At 38.0% G+C, this 21,676-nt stretch overlaps 1 long non-coding RNA gene across 1 annotated transcript in view; it reads right to left on the reverse strand.

Moving 5' to 3' along the window:
* Nucleotides 1-21,676, reverse strand: part of LOC129011905 (uncharacterized) — a 59,439-nt gene that overhangs the window by 12,658 nt on the left and 25,105 nt on the right. The window contains exons 4-5 of the long non-coding RNA XR_008493469.2: nt 9,926-10,081; nt 7,639-7,706 (exon numbers count right to left, since the gene is read on the reverse strand). This is a non-coding gene — a long non-coding RNA (uncharacterized LOC129011905). The remainder of the gene's footprint in view (nt 1-7,638; nt 7,707-9,925; nt 10,082-21,676) is intronic.

A 21,676-nucleotide genomic window follows, 5' to 3' on the forward strand; every position in this document is an offset into this window, starting at 1 on the left:
AGTAAGTTGAAGACAAACATTTTTCCAAAGAAGACACAAAAATGGCCAAGAGGTATATATAAAAAGATGCTCAACCTCACTAACAATAAGGGAAATGCACATTAAAACCACTGTGTGTTATTACCTCATGCCCATAAAGATGGCTGTTATCAAAAAGACAAGAGATAGTAAGTATTGGCAAAGGTGTGGAAGAAAAGGAACCCTGGCACATAGTTGGTGGAATGAAGATTGGCATAGCCATTACAAAAACCAGTGCAAGGTTCCTAAAGAAATTAAAAATAGAACTACCATATGACCCAGCAAATTCTCTTCTCTGTATATACCCAAAGAAGACAAAATCACCACCTCATAAAGATATCTGCACTCCAATGTTTATTGCAGCATTAGTCACAATGGTCAAGATATGAAAACAATCTAAGTGTCCGTTGACAGATGAATGGATAAAGAAAATGTGTGTGTCTTCTCAAAAGAAGACATTTATGCAGCCAAAAGACACATGAAAAAATGCTCACCATCACTGGCCATCAGAGAAATGCAAATCAAAACCACAATGAGATACCATCTCACACCAGTTAGAATGGTGATCATTAAAAAGTCAGGAAACAACAGGTGCTGGAGAGGATGTGGAGAAATAGGAACACTTTGACACTGTTGGTGGGACTGTAAACTAGTTCAACCCTTGTGGAAGTCAGTGTGGCGATTCCTCAGGGATCTAGAACTAGAAATTCCATTCGACCCAGCCATCCCATTACTGGGTATATACCCAAAGGACTACAAATCATGCTGTTATAAAGACACATGCACACGTATGTTTATTGCCGCATTATTCACAATAGCAAAGACTTGGAACCAACCCAAATGTCCAACAATGATAGACTGGATTAAGAAAATGTGGCACATATACACCATGGAATACTATGCAGCCATAAGAAATGATGAGTTCATGTCCTTTGTAGGGACATGGATGAAATTGGAAATCATCATTCTCAGTAAACTATCGCAAGAACAAAAAACCAAACACCGCATATTCTCACTCATAGGTGGGAATTGAACAATGAGAACACATGGACACAGGAAGGGGAACATCACACTTCAGGGACTGTTGTGGGTTGGGGGGAGGGGGGAGGGATAACATTGGGAGATATACCTAATGCTAGATGACGAATTGGTGGGTGCAGTGCACCAGCATGGCACATGTATACATATGTAACTTACCTGCACATTGGGCACATGTACCATAAAACCTAAAGTATAATAATAATAATAATAATAATAATTACAATAAAAGAAAAAAAAAATTAAAAAAAAAAAGAGAAGAGAGAGAGAGACTGAGACCCCCGCAGGGAAAACACCATGTGACATCAGAGGTGGAGACTAGGATGATACAGCATTGAATTGATGCATTGGGATGATGCACCCACTGAAGAATGCTAAGGATTGCCAGCCACCAGCAGAAGCTAGGAAGAGGTAAGGAAGGACTCTATCTGGAGTCTGAGAGGGAGCATGGACCTGCTGACACTTTGATTTCAGACTTCTGGCCTTGAGAATGTGAGAAAATAAATATCTGTGGTTTTAAAAAAAAAAAAAAAAAAAGAAAATGTGTGTGTATGTGTGTGTATATATATATATATATATATACACACACACTGGAATATTATTTGGCCTTATAAAAAAGGAAAGCCTGCCATTTTCCGCAACTTGGAACAACCTGAAGAATATTATGTTAATAAGCCAGACAGAGAAAGAAAAATATTGCACGACCTCACTTACACGTGGAATGAAAAAAAAAAAAAAGACTTCAAATACACACAGCTAGAGAATAAAACAGTGGTTACCACGGCAGGGGAGGCGGAGTGGGGAAGAAATGGGGAGATGTAGGTCAGAGGATACCAAATAGAAGGTATATAGGATGAACAAGTTTAGAGATCTAATGTACAACATGAGGACTAAAGTCAATAAAATTATATTGCATTAGAAATTTTTAATTAAGTAGATCTTAGCTGTTCTTACCACGATAATAGAAACTATGCGAGATAATAGATATGTTAATCAGCTTCACTATAGTAATGATTTTACTGTCTGTATGTATACCATAACATGTTGTAACTCTCAAATATACACCATAAAATTTATTTTTAAAAGGATAAGTTGTAGATATAATGTCTTTTCCTGCTATACACTTTAGTGTGTATTTCCTAAAACCAAGGACATTTTCTTACATCACAGCATAATTATAAAAATTAGGAAATTAACTCTGATATAATACTATTACTTAATATACAGCCCTTATCTCTTTACTTGCCTATATTATGGAATTCCTGAGGCTTCCTTTATAGAAAGTCTTTCGTGTATTTCATGAAGCTGACTTTTTTTTTTTTTAAGATGGACTCTCACTCTGTCGCCAGGCTGGAGTGCAGTGATATGATCTCAGCTCATTGCAACCTCTGCCTCTCGGGTTCAAGCGATTCTCCTGCCTCGGCCTCCCAAGTAGCTGGGACTAAGGTGTGCGCCACCACACACAGCTAATTTTTGTATTTTTAGTAGAGACAGGGTTTCACCATGTTGGCCAGGATGGTCTCAATCTCTTGACCTCGTGATCCACCCCTCTCAGCCTCCCACCAAGCCTGGCCTCTTTTTTTTTTTTTGACAGAATCTCACTGTGTTACCCAGTAGCTGGAACCACAGGCAGGTGCCATCATGGCTGGCTAATTTTTTAAAAAATTTTTTGTAGAGACAATGTCTTGCCATGTTGCTCAAGCTGGTCTCAAACTCCTGGGCTCAAGTGGTCCTCCCACCTCGGCCTCCCAAATTGCTGGGATTACAGGCATGAGTCACAGTGCCCACTGAAGCTGATGTTTTTAAGAATATGGGACAATTATTTTGCATGCTGTCCTTCACATTGGAGTTTGTCTGATGTTTCCTCCTGATTAGATTCAAGTTATATACTTTTGGCAGGAATACCAGACAAATGATGCTATGTTCTTCTCGGTGCACCATCTTAGAAGGCATTTGCTGTTGATTTGTCCTATTATTTGTGATGTTAACCTTGACCATTTGGCTAAGTTGATGCTTGTCGTGTTTATCCACTTTAACATTGTTTTACCCATGATAATTAATAAATGCTTTATGGAAAGATATTTTGAGATTACATAACTATCCGGTTACTCCTCAAACATTTTCACACTAGTTTTTGTATCCATTGATGACTCCTGCCAGAATCAATTAGAATGAATATTTTTAAATTTTTGTATGTATACATATTTGCACATATTTATAGTGTATATGTGTAATATTTTGATACGTGTATAGAATCTATAATGATCAAGTCAAGGTATTTAGGATATCCAGCACCTTGAACATTTATCATTTCTTTGTATTAGGAACATTTCAAATCTTCTCTTTTGGATATTTTGAAATATGTAATATATTATAAACTATAGTCAAACTACTGTACTATCAAACACTAGAATGTGTATCTTCTAACTGCATGTTTGTAACCATTAACCTAGAACGAGTATTTTTTAATTAATTTTGTTTCTAAAATGTCATGCTATGGTAAGTGTCAGCACTGTTGCAGAATTTTTATTATAGACTCACTTTTATAACATAAAAATATTTATAATCAATTGCATCCTAGGTGGAATGCAATTTCATTCAATATGCCTAATAATGAGCTAAAGACCATAAATGGGCATGCAGGATCTAATTGCAGAGAAGAAAATGTTCTAAAGGTGACTTATGGTGATGGTTGCACCACTTGATAAAGTTATTACAATTATCAAATTTTACACAAGAAATAGGTGAATTTTATAATATATGATATATTTTGTTAAAGGTGTTAGAAATAGGAAAAAAATGAGTTGAAAATAATAGAATTATTTAAGTGAAAACATAATAGCAAAGGCCAGTGAATGTCATTATTTACATAGATAGAAAGTAATTTATACCTAACCAGGGTTTCTTAACTTTCTTTTATATCATGGGGCCCTTGTCAGTCTGGTAAAGCCAATGTACCCCTATTAAGAAAATGTTTGGAGTATATAAAATATATAAGAAACACATAAGATTACATGGAAAATCAATTGCATATATATATACATTTTTTTTTTTTTTTTTTTAGATGGAGTTTTACTTGTTGCCCAGGCTGGAGTGCAGTGGCATGATCTCAGCTCACTGCAACCTCGGCCTCCCAGGTTCAAGCAATTCTCCTGCCTCAGCCTCCCCAGATTACAGGAATGTGCCACCACGCCTAGCTAATTTTTGTATTTTTCATAGAGACGGGGTTTCACCATGTTGGCCAGGCTGGTCTCGAACTCCTGACCTCAGGTGATCCACCCACCTCAGCCTCCCAAAGTGCTGGGATTACAGGCGTGAGCCACCACGCCTGGCCCTAAAATATTTTTATTAGATAGCAAAATATGAGCTTTTAAAATGTGTTAAATAACAATAGGTTTAAAATATTGGCAAGTCAAAGTTAAATTTTATTTTTACCATATTCATCAGTGTGAGGCTGTTGCTAAAAATGAATAAGAACAATAAACTTTGATAAGGCAATGTGCATGTCATGTAAAAGCCAGTTGACTTCTAGCTTTTGGTGTTTTTAGTTCAAGTATTGATAATCCAGATTCTTTTTTGTTTGTTTGTTTGTTTTGAGACAGGGTCTTGCTCTGTTACCAAGGCTGGAGTACAGTGGTGCAATCATGGCTCACTGCAAACTCCGCCTCTTGGGCTCAAGCCATCCTCCTACTCAGCCTCCCAAGTATCTGGGACTACAAGAGTGCGCCACCACACCTGGATAATTTTTGCATTTTTGGTAGAGATGGGGCTTTGTCATGTTGGCAAGGCTGGTTTCGAACTCCTGGCCTCAAGCAATCCACTGCTTTGGCCTTCCAAAGCACTGAGATTACAGACATGAGCCACCACATCTGGCCTCCTGATTCTTAAAAATATATTACCATAAATGGAATTAAAGTTTCCACAGTTTGCTTAAAAATAAACAGGTTCTCTCAAGAAATACTGTCTTAGTCAGTTTGGACTGCTATAGCAAACTACCATAAACAAGCGACGCTAACAACAGAAACATATTTCTCCAAGTTCTGGAGGCCAGAAGTCCAAGATCAGGGTGCCAGCATGATCAGGTTCTGGTGAGGGCCCTTGTATGGATTGCAGACCACTGGCTTCTTCATGTATTCTCACATGATGGAGAACAGAGAGAGAGGAAGAAAGCTCTCTCATATATTTTTATCAGGCCACTATTCCCATTAGTGAAGGCTCCACCCTCATGACCTAGTTACCCCTCCAAAGCCCCACCTCCTAATACCATCACACTGGGGGGTTAGTATTTTAACACGTAAATTTTTTTGGGGGGGCACAAACATTCAGTCCATTGCAAATATGAAAATTATCCAAATCCATTGAGTTAAACTTCTATCATGAGGTTATACAGCTTCACCATTTGCAGGCCCAGCATTGTACTCTGGTTGGCCAGCTCCAGTGCATGAGTGTCTGTAGACAGGAAGGCTGAGATCTAATGCACTCATGCATTCACTGTGATAGGGAAGTATCTGTAATTTCTATTGGTGGCAAGGTCATAGGGACTAAGATTCTTGCAAGCATTCATACTTGAAGGATTTTCTGCATTTCAGTTAAATGTTACTGAAAATAAAGATGTAATTTTTTTCCTCATTCAAATTCAAGGACTCTCTGAATTTCACCCAGGCAGACCCTTTGTACATCCAAGGACTCCAGGTTAAGAACTCCTGATATAAACAGATAGATAAATAGAATTTATGACTCTCACAGTTTGGCTATTTGGTATAGTTACAGAATCCTTAAAGACCGCAAAAATATACCTATAAAGCCAGGACATTTTAAGAGAAAAGGAAAATTCCTGGTTTAGTGTACGTCAATTCTAAAGCTTTGAATATAGAATCCTCACTCTTTCGAGATTCCACCTTATAAAATATGGTCAAAATACTTAATGGTGTTTAAAAAAAAATTGGTGATGAGATATCTCTTTCAGCTCTTCCATTTCTAGGCATTATTCCAGCCCTGGGGTTTTTCTGCTTTGTCACTTAGGATAGGAAGAAACTGATCTCTCATTTCTTATTTTTATGTCCAGTTTGGGGCTCTATTATTATTATTTTTTGCATTTTCATATAAACTTTGATGCTGAATTCTTAAACTCATTGTAGGAAGAAGTCATCCAGTTACCTGTTCATGGGCAGTTAATTCTTTCCTATTACAACACTCAGTCCCAAAATATGTTATCTAGTCCTTTAGTTCTCTGAAACATATTAGAGATAAGATTTCTGCTACCTATATATTAATCAAAAGAAAAGTTTCTGGAAGTAAACAAGAATTACGATATAATAAAAATCACATTTGCTGGAAATGAGATTTGTGCTTTAATCCAAATTATGCCAAATTGGGTGCTTCTGGTACTGTGTCTCAACTCAGTTGTCCTTATGTGGAAAAGGAGTGGTAATTTCTTATATAATCTCTATGGTACTTTCTACCTGTAAAATTTAATAAGTCATTATCATATCTAACACAGTCATCTAGTGCAGTGGTCCCCAACCTTTTTGACACCAAGAACCAGTTTCGTGGAAGACAATTTTTTCCACGGACCAAGGTGGTGGGGATGGTTGCAGGATGATCCAAACGCATTACATTTACTGTGCACTTTATTTCTATTATTACTACATCATAATATAATGAAATAATTATACAATTTACCATATGTAGAATCAGTGGGAGCCCTGAGCTTGTTTTCCTGCACCTAGATGGTCCCATCTGGGGGTGATGGGGGACAGTGACAGATTATCAGGTACTAGATTCTCATAAGGAGTATGCAACCTAGATACCTTCTATGAGCAATTCCCAATAAGGTTTGCACTCCTATAAGAATCTAACGCTGCTGCTGATCTGACAGGAGGCAGAGCTTAGGCAGTAATGTGAGCGATGGGGAGTGGCTGTAAATACAGACGACGCCTGCCACTCACCTCCTGCTGTGCAGCCCAGTACTGGTTCATGGCCCAGGAGTTGGAGACCCCTGATCTAGTGGACGCTGTTGGTGCCCTGGCCTTGGTTTATTCCTTAGCTGTTATGAGTATTTGCTGTTAACAACTCACAACTGTTACCATCTCAGGAGAACTGGTCTCTTCTTCTCAGTAGAACAGAAGACTAGAGCAGCCACACCTTCAAGGGGTATAACCCCTTCCAATAATTGACTGACATGAGGCACAAAAGGTGACTCCCTTCCCTGAAGGTGGCACCAGAGTTTCCCATTGGACCGGCCTGAAAGCAGTGTCCTAATGAGACTACATCCTTGCTAAGCTTTTTCCTCCTGCACTCTCTTGCCTCCCACTCCCACTTCTCTGAAAGCATTTTCTCAACTAATCATTTAAATAAGAATCCCCATTTTGGGCTGGGCACAGTGACTCACACCTGTAATCCCAGCACTTTGGTGTAGGAAATTGGTCAGAGTGGCGGGAAAAACTATAAGGAAAGGATGCAAACCTTCTGAAAGTTTGGAAAGTTCTGCAGAGCCCCTGGGGAGAAGAGCTGAAGGCAGCTGTTCTGTAACCGAGAGGCAGAGGGCAAGGAGTAGGTACAAGGAAGTGTAGGGTAATTTACCTTAAACAGGCTTGTTTACTTATGTTGACCAGGAACTGACCTTTGATCATCCGTGCGCATGATGTTCCCTGAAAGGGGAACAATAAATGTTAATTACCTATAGGTTGTGTTTGCTCCAGGCTTTTGGCATTATGCCTGCACTGAAAAAAAAGCAAGCAGCTCCAGCTTCTCGGGGCTGCTCTCTGGTCACTAGAGCCAGGCAGTCACCTAGCTGCTCTTATACTGCATACTTGTGTCTGAGTACTCATTTCATCCGTCAGCCAGGGTCTGTGGGACAAGCCCAGCACTTTGGGAGGCCAAGGCGGGTGGATCACTTGAGCCCAGGAGTTCAAGACTAGCCTGGCCAACATGGTGAAACCCTGTCTCTACTAAAAATACAAAAAGTAGCCAGGCATGGTGGAACATTCCTATAATTCCAAAAACCTGGGAGGCTGAGGCAGGAGAATTGCTTGAACCTGGGAGGCAGAGGTTGCAGTGAGCTGAGATTAAGCCACTGCACTCTGTCTCCAAATAAATGAATAAATAAATAAATAAATAAGAATCCCCATCTCACACTCTGCTTCTAGGGAACTTAATGTAGACAATATCTTACCACAGGCATTTATCAAATGTTTGTGGACTGATGGAATGAATGAATGGAATTAATCTTGTTTAATTTAATCATAAAAGGTACAGACACAGCCTAAGAATGCTTCACATTCAGCAATAAGTACATGTTGGGGACATTTCTTAGCAAGTACTATAAATAAACATGTCTGTAAATCTGCCTCTGTCCCTTTATGATAAAATTAATTAGTTTTATCATTTCCAGAAGGAGCTTCCCCCAAATGCTTGTTTAATATTCAGCAGAGAATGGGCTAACTCTAACCACTGGCTCAAGTAATAAAAGTAATGAACTCAATATTTAGGGAGGAAAGCAAAGCTGACTGCTCATATTCCCAGAGTTTAGCACCTTTGATTAATTATTTATTTCTAATATAAGGGGGTACATTATCAACAGTGTATTGCTAATACATTATTAGCAATACAGAATTAAGAATGTATGAGAAGACAATGCAGTAAGTGCCCAAAAGTGAGGCTAACTTTCAATTATTCAGTGATAGAGATGAGTAATGTAGATGAGTGGGTTGAAACAGATTATACAGCTTGTACCAATCCACAGAAAACAGATGAAACTCTCATTTACTAACGTATCTTCTTTTAAGTAATACCCCAGGTTTTTCTTTTTCTTTTTTATTTTAAGTGGATAAAAGCAGTTGTGTAAGCTTTAAAACTTCTTACTGGAGAGAAATTCTCTGTAATTACTCCTCAGAACAATAACAAATACCAGAACCACTCGTGTTTTATAAGAACAGAAAGGCCGGGCGCGGTGGCTCACGTCTGTAATCCCAGCACTTTGGGTGGCCGAGGCGGGCAGATCGCGAGGTCAAGAGATCAAGACCATCCTGGCCAACACTGTGAAACCCTGTCTGTACTAAAAATACAAAAATTAGCTGGGCATTGTGGCATGTGCCTGTAGTCCCAGCTACTCGGGAGGCTAAGGTAGGAGAATTGCTTGAACCCGGGAGGTGGAGGTTGCAGTGAGCCGAGATCATGCCACTGCACTCTGGCCTGGTGATGGAACGAGACTCCATCAAAAAAAAAAAGAAAAGAAAAGAAAAGAAAAATCCTGGATATTACAGATGGGAAGATAGAAGATAGTTCCATTGGTGCTTGGACTCTGCTCTCTACTCAGTTCTAGTTATCAGTCCTCTGGCCCCAAATTATTATTTTTCAGTGGGTGTTCAGTTGGTAACAAGCACCTGTTTTGAAATTACTGGGACATTCTCAGTTAAAGGCAGTATAAGTTTCACTGCTTTTGCTTTGCTATTTCTTGTGATAGTGCAGTTGAACTGAAAAAAATCTTGTCTTTCATTAATACTTTTTCTGTTAATAAGCTATATGTACATGTTATTGAAAGATTTTATGCATTGGAGTTAAAACAAACACTATCAGATGTATTTTAGCCATCATGAAGGAAAAAAACCCTCAAATTTCTCATCTGTTTATTAGAGAATATAAGATCTACAAATGTGGGCTTCAACCCCAATAAGTATGAATATTCTAAACGTGAGTGAAACAATCATTCCTTAAAACATTTGTGTTTCTCATAGTGTGTAGTATATAGTAGGCATTTTCAACACAGGTTGAGAAAAACGTCAAAAACTCCTTGGCTATTTTGCTATGGCTGTCATAACAAAGTAATACAGACTGACTATGGCTTAAACAAGAGAAATGTATTTCTCACCGTTCTGGAGGCTAGAAGTCCAAGATCAAGGTATCCACAGGGTTGGCTGGCTCCGTCTGTGGTCTCTCCTCGGCTCACACATGGTCACTTTCTCACTGTGTCCTCACCTGGTCTTTTTTCGCGGTGTGTATGTGCACATGTCTGTCTCCTATCCTCCTTTTTTTATAAGAACATAATTCTTATTGGATTAGGGCTCACCCATATGACCTTATTTAGGTTACCTCTTTAAAGGCCCTATTGCCACAGTCACATTCTAAGATACTGGGGATTAGGGCTTCAATATATGAATTTTAGGGGGAAGCACATTCAGCCCATAATATTTCTTTATATTGGTCTTATAGTTTTGACTTTTATCAAGTTTATATGCTAAAAGAAAATAAAAAATAAGTACAAATTATTTTAAAATAAAAGATATGAATTATAAAATCACCCTTTTTCTAGCTATTGTTTGGAAAATCATATATACTAATTACAATTCAGTAGTTGTTATAAGCTATATTAACATTCTATCTGGGGAAAAGCAAATATTAATGAGGCTGATGAGATAAACTGAGTTTTCATTTCTTAAACTCTCCATATAAATAGAATATAGAACTCTCTGATTAAAATTAATCTGGGCTTTTTCTTTTTTGTAATGGAAACACTTAACAATGTTTGAAACAGGTATTTGGTATTGCAATACATCATGTGTTTCATAAACAAGATAATTATATTTTCAGCATAAATATTATATATTTATAAATATAGTAAATTATATTTTCAGCATACATATTGTTAATATTAAATAATAAATATTAAATATAAAATAAAATAATAAATATTAAATTATAAAATTACATTGAGTGTGATATTAGTAAGAAAAATTCTGGAAGTGTTTTTCACAAGACTAATTTTCATTGTAATTATAATTAAAGCCATTTCATTTATATAAGAAACTGACACTGACAAACTTTGGCCTTATAACTAGTGAAAAAATAAAAAGGACAAACTATATAGAAAGTTTGGTATAAACAAAAAAGATTAGGATCATCAGAAGTTCATGTCATAACTTTCTGAGAAAAAGGAAAGAAGGGAAATATTGTCTACTTTATGTATTATGTATGCAAATATGTGATCCATGTCACCTATTAGAAAAAGATTTTATATCAACTTTATAAAATATGAATATCTTACCCATGGTTTTGGGTTATTACACCAGGTAAAGAGGCTCAACCCGTTGGTATTTTTCTGAAAGCAAGGGAAATATGGAAAGGATAGTTGAAGAATAATGTAGATAGCAATTACAGCCTCATGGCCTATTCCAGAAGCAAGGACTGTAGAGGCTTGGCATATTTTCTATTTGCTTGGTATGTGTATGCATTTATTTTTAGGTATTAGTGATTTTCTTCTCTCTCTTTCATTTATTATTTTACATACAAGTTTCTGAAGGTTGCACATACAATTTAGCCTTTAAATAACAGAGTATTTGGTGGGACTTTGAATGACCATAACCCTTAGAATAGTGTGTCCTTTCATTTTGGGAAGAAGGTCAGAACTTCACGTGTATGAAGGATAGCTACATCTGGTTGGGTGGAAAACTTGAGTGGTTTTGTTTTTGAGTAGAAGTTTAAATGTGTGTAGAAAACTGTATGTGGAAGCTACATAGCCAAAGGGTGGGCTGTACAGTTATCAATTTATTGTCTCTCAGCTCCAAATGCACTATTCTTTGCCCTGTTTTATGATACTGCAGCTGGACTCAACAGTTCCCACTTGCCTGCCAGGGGAATGTTAGACTTCACCAGTAGTGGGCACAGGCATAACCATACCAGGAAAATAGCAGCAGGAAGACCCTTCCCCTTCCAGATTCCAGTCCTTAAATAGTATTATTCAGAATAGGAGACCAGTAGCCAGCCGTGCAGATGAGCTCTAGTCGTACCCTGAGCCCATGATCTCCTTACCAGAAGCCACTTCTGAGCAGCACTATTCTGCCCACTCCTTCTCTCCTTTTGGCAACTGTGAGCATTTTTTGTTGTTGTTGTTTTGACAGAGTCTTGCTCTTTCGCTCAGGCTGGAGTGCAGCGGTGTGATCTTGGCTAACTGCAACCTCTGACTCCCAGATTCAAGCAATTTTCCCACCTCAGCCTCCCAAGCAGCTGTGATTACAGGCGCCAGCCACCACACCTGGCTAAATTTTGTTTTGTTTTGTTTTGTATTTTTAGTAGAGATGGGTTTTCACCATGTTGGTATGGCTGGTCTCAAACTCCTGACCTCAGGTGATCCACCCACCTCGGCCTCCCAAAGTGCTGGGGTTACAGGTCTGAGACGCCGCACCCGGCCTGTAAGCTTCTTCTATAGACCAGAGCCAACCTCCACTCTGGCAACCTCATTCACCACCAGCAGGCTGTTGCGTTCCATGGCAGCGGCTCCCCATGTGAAGAGATCAAAATCTCAGCCTGGGCTCAGGAAGCAGCCTTCTCTTTGTACTTACTTAGTTCCTTTATTGTCTATGTTTTCACAGACAATAGGTAGGTAGTAGCTGCTGTTTTACACCTGATACTTCTGTATTCCTTTTGCCCATGTTCACAGATAACCACCTTCAACTAACAATGTTTTATATTGAACTTTTGCTTTTAAATAACTGCTGTGATTCTGTCTCCTGCGTCGACCCTGACTCATAAACACTATGAAAAGGAAATCACATAATTTTTTTTCCCAAGTAAATTGTCTTTTGCTCACTGGATTTATTAGGTTAGAAATACAGGTCCTAAATCAGATTGCATTTTGTTTTATAGTGTATAGTGTTTTTTTCTCTAAGCTCCTGTCCCCAAGAAGAAGAAGAGGATGTGCTATGGAACCTGACTTTATCTATTATGAAATACACAATAGGAACCTAGATACTTGAATTAGCATTAAGATTTTATGAAATATTATTGCAAATAATTGCCAAAAGTCATAATACAATAGCTGGAGTGAAAATTGATGGTGGTTCATAAATTGTATTGGTTGGTCAATAAAGTTTGATGCAGCAAGTTCACTGAATTTTCATACAAATGAATCAGCAGCAAGTTCACTAAGTTTTCTCTTTTTAGGTCTTTTATTTTCAGAACTATAAAAAGCACTGTAACTCTTGGTGGTTAGGAAAAAACTGGCATTCTTTTGTGTAGCAAATCTTTTTAGCAAAAGGATTTGTGATTGATCCCCGGACTCTAAACGCAGGGCAAAGATTTTGGATGGCTTTTTTTAAAAAAACAATTTTAACACATAACAAGGCAGAAACTGGCCATTGGATTTACACTGAGCTCCTTAATCCCATTAAAACAAGCTGCAAACTCTAGCTGATACTCTAGGGAAGCAATTGTCAAATTTCAGTGTGCACTAGAATGGCTTGGTGGGCTCATCAAGTCACAGACTTCTGGATTCCACCCTGTTTCTAATTCAGTAGAATTTGCATTCCTAACAAATTTTCATGTATGCTTGTGTAGGAACCAAACTTTAAGAATCAATGTTTTAGAGCAAGAGTTTATCTCCTCCCATTTTCACCCTTTCCTTCTATTTCATCCCAAACTGTTTGCATGGCTATTATTTTCCTGGGATCTATATTTTCGGTAGCGCATTCTGCCTTCAATTCCTGCAACTCTTTTTCTAGTATTTTTGAAACTTGGCAAATTTTTTCTTTTTCTTTTCTTAATCATCTGGCCTAAACATCTCTCATTGCTATAGGCTTTCTGTTGCCTGCTTCAATCCCCAATGTCATGTTGCACTTTCATTGCAGCCCCTTAGTCAATGTTCCTCTTCTCCTTCTCTCCTTCCCACCACTCCCTCTGCAAGCACACAGGCACACTCTCTAATGCCGGTAATGAATGGTAGAAGCGGGATTTAGAGAGATTAGGATGTGTTGATCTTTTCAAATTAATCCATGCTGGGAACTAGAAGACCTTGAAGACCTGTAATAATCCAATTTAGAATCCTCCTTGGGCAATGTGTGGAATGATCTTCTTATCTCTTTTAAATGTTAGATAATCTTTATTTTATTCCTGCATCTTTCACAGTCCCTCAAGTACACTGACACACAAGTTCTTATTCACATCACTTTGTTGTCCTTACCTTGCTTAATCTATCCTGAAATGTTCTAATCTTCTCTAAGATTCATCTTAAGCATTGCCTTTTCTGAGAATTCCTTCTAGATGCCCTTCTCCGCATTGGTATAGCTAATATGCATCTCACAACTGACATGGAATTTATGCAAGTTAGCAGACTTCATTCAGATTATTGATATGCTCTTTGCAACCTGTTCTTTAATTGTGACTTTCTACTCTTGACTAATATTAATTTCATGATTGTTCATTAAAAGATTGTTCTCCATTTTTGGAAAACATGAGAATAAGTAATAAGGACTATCCTTTCTCTGTGTCAGCACACCACTGACTCTCATTTGGGCCTCATTCTGTCAAGTTCATGTTTGTACCATGGGACTTAGGCCGGTTAAGAACAGGTTTGCAATATTTCCTCCTTGTTTAGACTTGATACTTTCTTTCCTGACCGCCATGGTTCCTGCTGCTTTTCCTCACTTCCTGTTTATGACCTCATGTTTGCCTCTTGGCCCTAGTGACTGACATTGCTCTTCTAGTACTAACCAGAGGATTATATCTGCCTATATGTGCCCAATCTGAGTAACCACAATTCCTGGGACTGTAGTCCAGGGTGATAAAATAGTCTCACAGAAATTGGCTTGAAGAGTACTACCAGTCAGTACTCTAACACGTGTATTTTATACATTTGATTGTATAACTTCCAGTGATACATTTTCAGCAAAGAATAACAAGATATGAGAATAAAGGAGTCTTTCTCAACTAGTTCCATGAGAGAATTAGTCCTTATTGCACTAATACATCCATGATATAAAAATAATTAACTTCTATCCTATACATCTGGAGAGGTATTAGTTATGTGACCATCTTGGGCTAATAGAGAAAATTGTCACTGAAATCATTTTTTGATGTTGTGTGGCTCAGATGAGCAGAGAGTGTGGCTTCTTCAGTCCCCCAGAGGACATGTGCTTGGTTGGTGCTATGGTCTGAAGGTTTGTGTCCCCTAAAATTAATATGTTGGACACTAATCACCAGGGTGATGGTTATGAGAAGGTAAGGGCTTTAGGAAGTTATTAATGCCTTTATAAAAGAGACCTCAGAGAGCTGCCTTGCTCTGTCCCTCATGCAAGGAGACAGGGAGAAGATGCCATCTGTGACCCAGAAAGTGAGCTGGCACCTGAGTCTTGGTCTTCCCAGCCTCCAAAACTGTGAGAAATAAATTGCTGTTGTTTTTGAGCCACTCAGTCTAAGGTATCTTGTTATAGCAGCCCAAATGGACTAAGACAGTTGGTGGCAATAGTTTTGTAATCATCCATGGGAAGGTTGTGTCACATCAAAGAATGTGCCCTATTTGAGCAGAGGAATATTTAAGCTTAAGCTTTAGAATCTCTCACTTGCATGAGCCTGTCCCAAGGCCTTGGGAGAGAGCACAGAAATATTGAATTTGTCAGTTTTTATTTCTTGTTAAGTAGGGCTCTCCCAACAAACTGTATGATGACTTATATGGCATCTAAACCTGTCTTAAGCAAACTATGCTATCTGGATCATCATCCCGGTTCTGGGTACAGTTTTTCAATGTCATAGACACAATCTTGCTACATGGTCCATAAAAATGATTGCCCTTATCCGTGCACACTGGCACTGCAATCATTTCTCATTGGCACTATGCAACAATGACCAATCTGCAAACATGCTCAAGGGGTGGCTGGCTCGGACCAACCACACTCACATGCCAGCGCTGGGAATGCAAATTTGATCTTCACCCCTCTTGAAGTTCCCCTTTCTTTCTTTCTTTCTTCCTTCCTCCCTCCCTCCCTGCCTCCCTCCCCTTCCTTCTTCCCTCCCTCCCTCCCTTCCTTCCTTCCTTCCTTCCTGTTGTCAAATGTAACAGAAAAGGAAGAAAGAAGAGAGGAAAGGTGCGAACAAGGGGGGCAAGCAGGAAGGAAAGAAACAACTTGCTATGTATGGTATTTAAAAATTAATCTCAGTTTATTATTTAGGCATTTGGTATCCTAGGACTCCTAGGGTTGCCTTGGTTATGTGTTTTTATTTTCACGATGTATACATGTCTGTGTGTGTGTGTGTGCATGTGTGTATACATAATAAAACTATGAAGTTTTGGTGAGATTACCAAAAAGTACACTCTGAATCATATTGTTTCTTTTGATATTTCCCCATTCACTCTCACATTCACACATATGCTAAACCAATACAACTCTAGTATAGAGCATTTACTTAGCATCTACTCAGTATTAGTGTGATTACTGTGCCATTTGAATTATATAATGAGAAATATATTTCTGTAGTTTTTAACTCTCTTGAATTATATAAAAGTCTTACACGTTTTTCCCCTGAACTTTACAAATTTCCTAAATTTAAGAATATAAATTTCAAAATGAAATGACAAAAATGTAAGCTTCTTAATGCTGTCTCTCTTATATCATCGGCCATTCTCACCTTCACACTTTATATTCCAACACAAGTGGGCTGCTTATACTTCTCTAGCCCAGTTGGTTACTAGGGATAAGAGTTAAGTGCATAGCAAAGGCACATCTTCCATATCCCATCCATATATATTCTCCTCTGTATGGGGAGTTAAATTGCTAATCAGCATGCCAAGAATTCTGACTTATGAAATATTGGCAAGGAGGTTTTCAATTCTAAAAGGTGGAGGATATTTAACTGTGATAACATCTTTAAACTATAACAATAAAATAAAACAAAGAAACATATATACTAGGATTAAATTCTTAAATAAAACAAGTCAAATGTGGCTTGTTCTTACTTATAAGTGGGAACTAAATAATTTATACACATGGACATAGAGCGTGGAGTAACAGATCTTGGAGACCTGGAAGGGTGGGAGGGTGGAAGAGAAGTGATGGTTGAGAAATTACTTGGTGGACACAATATATATTACTCAGGTGATCATTACACTAAAAGCCCAGACTTTACCACTATGCAATATATCTGTGTAATGAAACTGCACTTGTACCCCTTAAATTTATACAACTTTTTTAAAAAGATTTAAAAAAATTACTTGCTATTGCAAAATATTGCAAAGATTGGATGCTTCAACTTTGCTTGCACTGGCAATCCTACTCATTCCAGGGAAGGTATTGTATGTAAAGCTAGGAATAAACAGGTTCTAAATAAGACTCCTAGGATTGTGGCTCTTTACCTTGTTTTGGACACTTACTGATAACATTTTTGGGAAATATAATCTTGACTGTCCCATAGGAAATAAGATCATCCTGCACTTTTTTTTCCCTAATGGAAAGTAAATATTTTATCTGAAGCAGAATAGAAAGCCAATTTTTTATAAATGGTATGCAAAATGAATTTATTGGTTTTAGACCATTGTTGCTTGTGTTCAAATAAATAAAAAAAAGCCCTGCAAGAGAAATGACCTTTAAAAGGTCACTAAAGAGAAAAGAAGATGAGTCACAAACCACCCTCAGCAGAGCTGAAAATTGGGGCAGTTCCCCAGAACTCAGTGTGTGGGAGGCGGCGGTGGAGAGGGTTACCACGCAGCTAAGAAGCCCCTAGCAACCACAGGGTGGTGACTCAGGGCAGAGACTCTCTTCAGCAAGACAGGAAATGGCTCAGCCACTTCGAAAGACAGACCTGAGATCTGCATCTACACTATCAGCACATGACAGCCTCCATCGTCTTTAAAGGAAAAGGTTGGACTGTCTCTCCCTTATTCTTCTTAAACAACACACCGGTTGCCACTAATCTTCATGTTAATGCAATTCCACCTGTATAGAAACTTTGGTCCATTAGCTGGAATGAAGCGTGAGTCTGTGTTGTCCCAGCTCAAGCTGGTGTAGAACTTCATAAAGGGAAATTAATACAGTTAGATCATTTATGGGAAGAGAAAGAGAGAGATACTAATCAAGTTTAACTTGACGGCCAGATAAGGTACAAAGAATTTTGCCTACCTGGCTGTTCTTTTAAGACAGATCTGAAAACAGAACAAAACAAAACAAAAAACCTAAGCAAACTACAGAGTGTAAAATTTACCCAGTTATAAGAGTCATAAACAAGAAACTGAGGAAAATCATTCCGTGTGATAAAGTTTGTGAATCTCAATTATTGTGCATTTATGTGTCTCTTGAAACTGAGAAAACTGAGCAAATATCTATAATCTCTATGACATTGTTGGGACTCAGACATACCATCCCAAAATATGACTGGAGGAGACAAGAATATGCCATGCCAAACTATGCTTCTTTGGCATATTTTGAGCTGGTTATTCTGAGAATCTACAGACACAGGAGTAGCTCTGAAAAACTCCCCTTGTGTAAGAGAAATTTACATCTATAAAACAAATCTAAGTTATCAAAAGTATTTGTATCGGGAAGAGGCTGCTCCAGACAACTTTTATTACTTGAGAGACTTATCTGCATAGCAAGACAAACTTCATTTACCATACATTTTCCCCCATCACCCTTCCATAACTTGGTGTCTCCTCCCACAAAAAGCCCCAGGATGCTATATAAATTTCAATCATCTGGCCTTTCTTTGAGTCTCATGTTTTCTGGGACTCCCATGCATATGCACATAACTAAAATGGTTTTTCTTCAGTTAATCTGTCTTATGTCAATTTAATTTGTAGCCCAGCCAAAGAACCTACAAGGATGGAGGGGAGCCATTTTTCTCTCCCCTGCAAAGCTGTCTGAATTATTTCTGAACTTAAGGAATCCTGCAGCCAGAAAATTGGAAGACAAACTGAAATCTAACTCGATCGTTTGGTATTGGTGAGAGCCCAATACTAGGAAAATAATCTTATTTGGTTAGAAATCATTATCCAGTCCATTAGAGTATCTAATGCCTGTTGTAACCTAATTTACAGATTTGTCTTATATCTAAATGAAAAACGTATCATTATTCCATAGCATTAAACAAGCACAGTCCTGAAGCCACTTTGAGAATTAAGAAGTCTGATTCTATGTTATTCCTGGTATTTTCATAGAAAGTGTTTTAGTGTAATAAGTCCTCAGATTTCTCTAAAGAAGGCTACCAACCATCTTTTCCTAACCCGATCCCCAAATACCATATCCTGTTATATACCTTTCCTTCCACAAGATATTGCATCCATAAAAAACAAAGACAAACACAGGATAAAATGAAAAATAACAAAGAAGAGTGCTTAGAAATTACAAGTATAATATATAAAAGAAAACCTTTCATAGAAGAGATTAAAGATAAAGTTAATCAAATCTCCCAGAGAAACAGAAGAAAAAAAAACAAATAAAAAGACATTAGTAGAGAAAACATAACAGATTCTAATGATCAAACTGTAAGAACATCTGAAGTAAGAGGAGTCCAGAAAAAGAGAAAAAATTTCTTGGAACTGAGGCAATGAGCCTACAGATTGAAAGGCCACTGATACGAGCAGAGTAAATTTAAAAAGATCCACACCAAGGCATACTGTCATGAAATTTCAGAACATCAAAGATGAACAATCTTGAAAATGACTTTAAAATTAGTCCATATGCAAGGGAATAGAAATCTACATGGCATCAGACTTGCTAGCAGCAATTTGCCATCCTGGAGGATACTAGAGGAAAATGAAGCCATACTTCAAATGTTTGTGAGACAATTATTTTCTCCTAGACAAATTAATGGTCAAGTATGAGGGTAAATAAAGACATTCAAAGACACATAATTCAAACATATAACTTTTGTAGGAAACAACTGGAGAATATATACCAACAGAAGAAGGAGTATCCATGACAGAGGACTCCAGGGTCCACAAGAAGGAAGAGATCCAATGCAGGCAGGAGGCAAAGGACAGTCTCACACAATAGCGAAAGGGTGTCCTACATGACTGCTGTGTAACAAACCAGAAATCAATAACTCAAGATTGGAGCAGGAGGACTGGGAAGAGCCTCCAGGAAAAAATAGAATTGACAGATTATCTGATATATCTGAGCACTTGGAAAATATTGGTAAGTATTTGAGAGATGTGATGGAGCAAGTATAAAAATTTTTGATGAGAAATCAAGAAATGAGGCATTTATTAATGCTAAGAAATGACAAAATGTGGCAATTGTTAACACTAGGAAAAACAATGTTTTATATGAAAGAACTTGGCTCTGAAGGGTCAACATTTACCAATCATAAAAATGTCAACACTGAATACTGGCATAGCTAAAACTCCCAAAGATGGGATATGTCTTATTCATTTCTACATAATCAGCTTCTATTAATGAGCAAGGTTCATAATAAACGCTCAATGACAAGTTTCACAAGTGAATGACAGATCTATTAAACATTGTAAAATCCTCTTTGCTTTCTGTCACTAAAAATGTTATTCCTTCTACCTCTGAGAAGTATTGAATTAACTATCTCGGGAGAGTGAGAGATATAAGGAAAGTGGGATTGGTGGTATAAGAGATGTACATCCATATTTATTATTAATTGGCTATTAATAAATAAATTTGAAATGGATAAACAAGACATACCAGTATAAGCAGATTGTTTGGAAATATGGAGGTAAATACCAAAACAACCCCATATGAGTTGTGTCATCCAAAGTCTTTTGGCTAAATAGTAGAAAGAAGAGCTTTATTAGCCATATCAGTTTGCAAACCAGGAAGAGATAGTCTCCAGCATGTAGTAAAGGGGGTCTCTCTTTGAGGAGGGAAGGGTAGGTTTGGTTTTGATGCCTCAGAGTGCCCATATTACACAATAGAGCCATACATATTTAGCAGGTTTAGGGGGAAAAGCTACACATACCTGTGAGAGGTGCCAAACACATGTGCAATAGGTAAACATAGATGTAACATACATCCCATATTCACTTTGGGGGGAGTTTTAGCATCAAAATGAAGTCAAATTTGGTTGTTTATGTCAAAAGGTGAACTATTAGACACAAAGACAATTTGTGCTCAGCCTCTAAGCTGGCTGAAACTGGTACAAGGTTTGCAGTTTCTTATTAGAAAAGAATGTTTGTAAGGCCAGTCCTCTGTCTGATCAGTGTTGTAAATCAGAGTTAGGAGGGGTCTGATAGGAGCTATATGAAATTTTTTTTTTTTTTTTTTTGAGATGGAGTCTCGCTCTGTTGCAGTGGTGTAATCTTGGCTCACTGAAACCTCTGTCTCCTAGGTTTAAGCGATTCTTCTGCCTCAGCCTCCTGAGTAGCTGGGATTATAGGTGCCTGCCACCACACCCGGCTAATTTTTGTATTTTTAGTAGAGGTGGGGTTTCACCATGTTGGTCAGACTGGTCTTGAACGCCTGACCTCTAGTGATCCACCCGCCTCGGCCTTCCAAAGTGCTGGGATTACAGGCATGAGCAACTGTGCCTGGCCGCTATATGGAATTTAACAAGAATGTGGTTCTTCTTGTGGCCCTAGGAATTTAGAAATCTGTCATGCAGCGGGGCCCTGAATTTCCACCCATAGGTACCTTTCATTTCCTTAACTTTAGAGTTCATCTTAGTTGGTAAAGGGGCATCTGTTTTTGTCTGTCAGATCACAGTTGAAAATACTTTCATCTGGGGAATGAGATGGAATTGGGCAAGGGATTACAGGACTACTATAATTTTAAAATTGTTATTACAGTACTTCACTAAGAGTTCTCTTTCTCTCAGACACACATCCCTACATTCCTCTGAATTAAGACTTTGACTATACAAGTGTGTCTTGACAAGAGAGAAAACCAAGAATGCAGAC

This window comes from Pongo pygmaeus, chromosome 14 (genome assembly GCF_028885625.2).
Source record: "Pongo pygmaeus isolate AG05252 chromosome 14, NHGRI_mPonPyg2-v2.0_pri, whole genome shotgun sequence".
In the NCBI taxonomy this organism is placed as follows: Eukaryota; Metazoa; Chordata; class Mammalia; order Primates; family Hominidae; genus Pongo; species Pongo pygmaeus.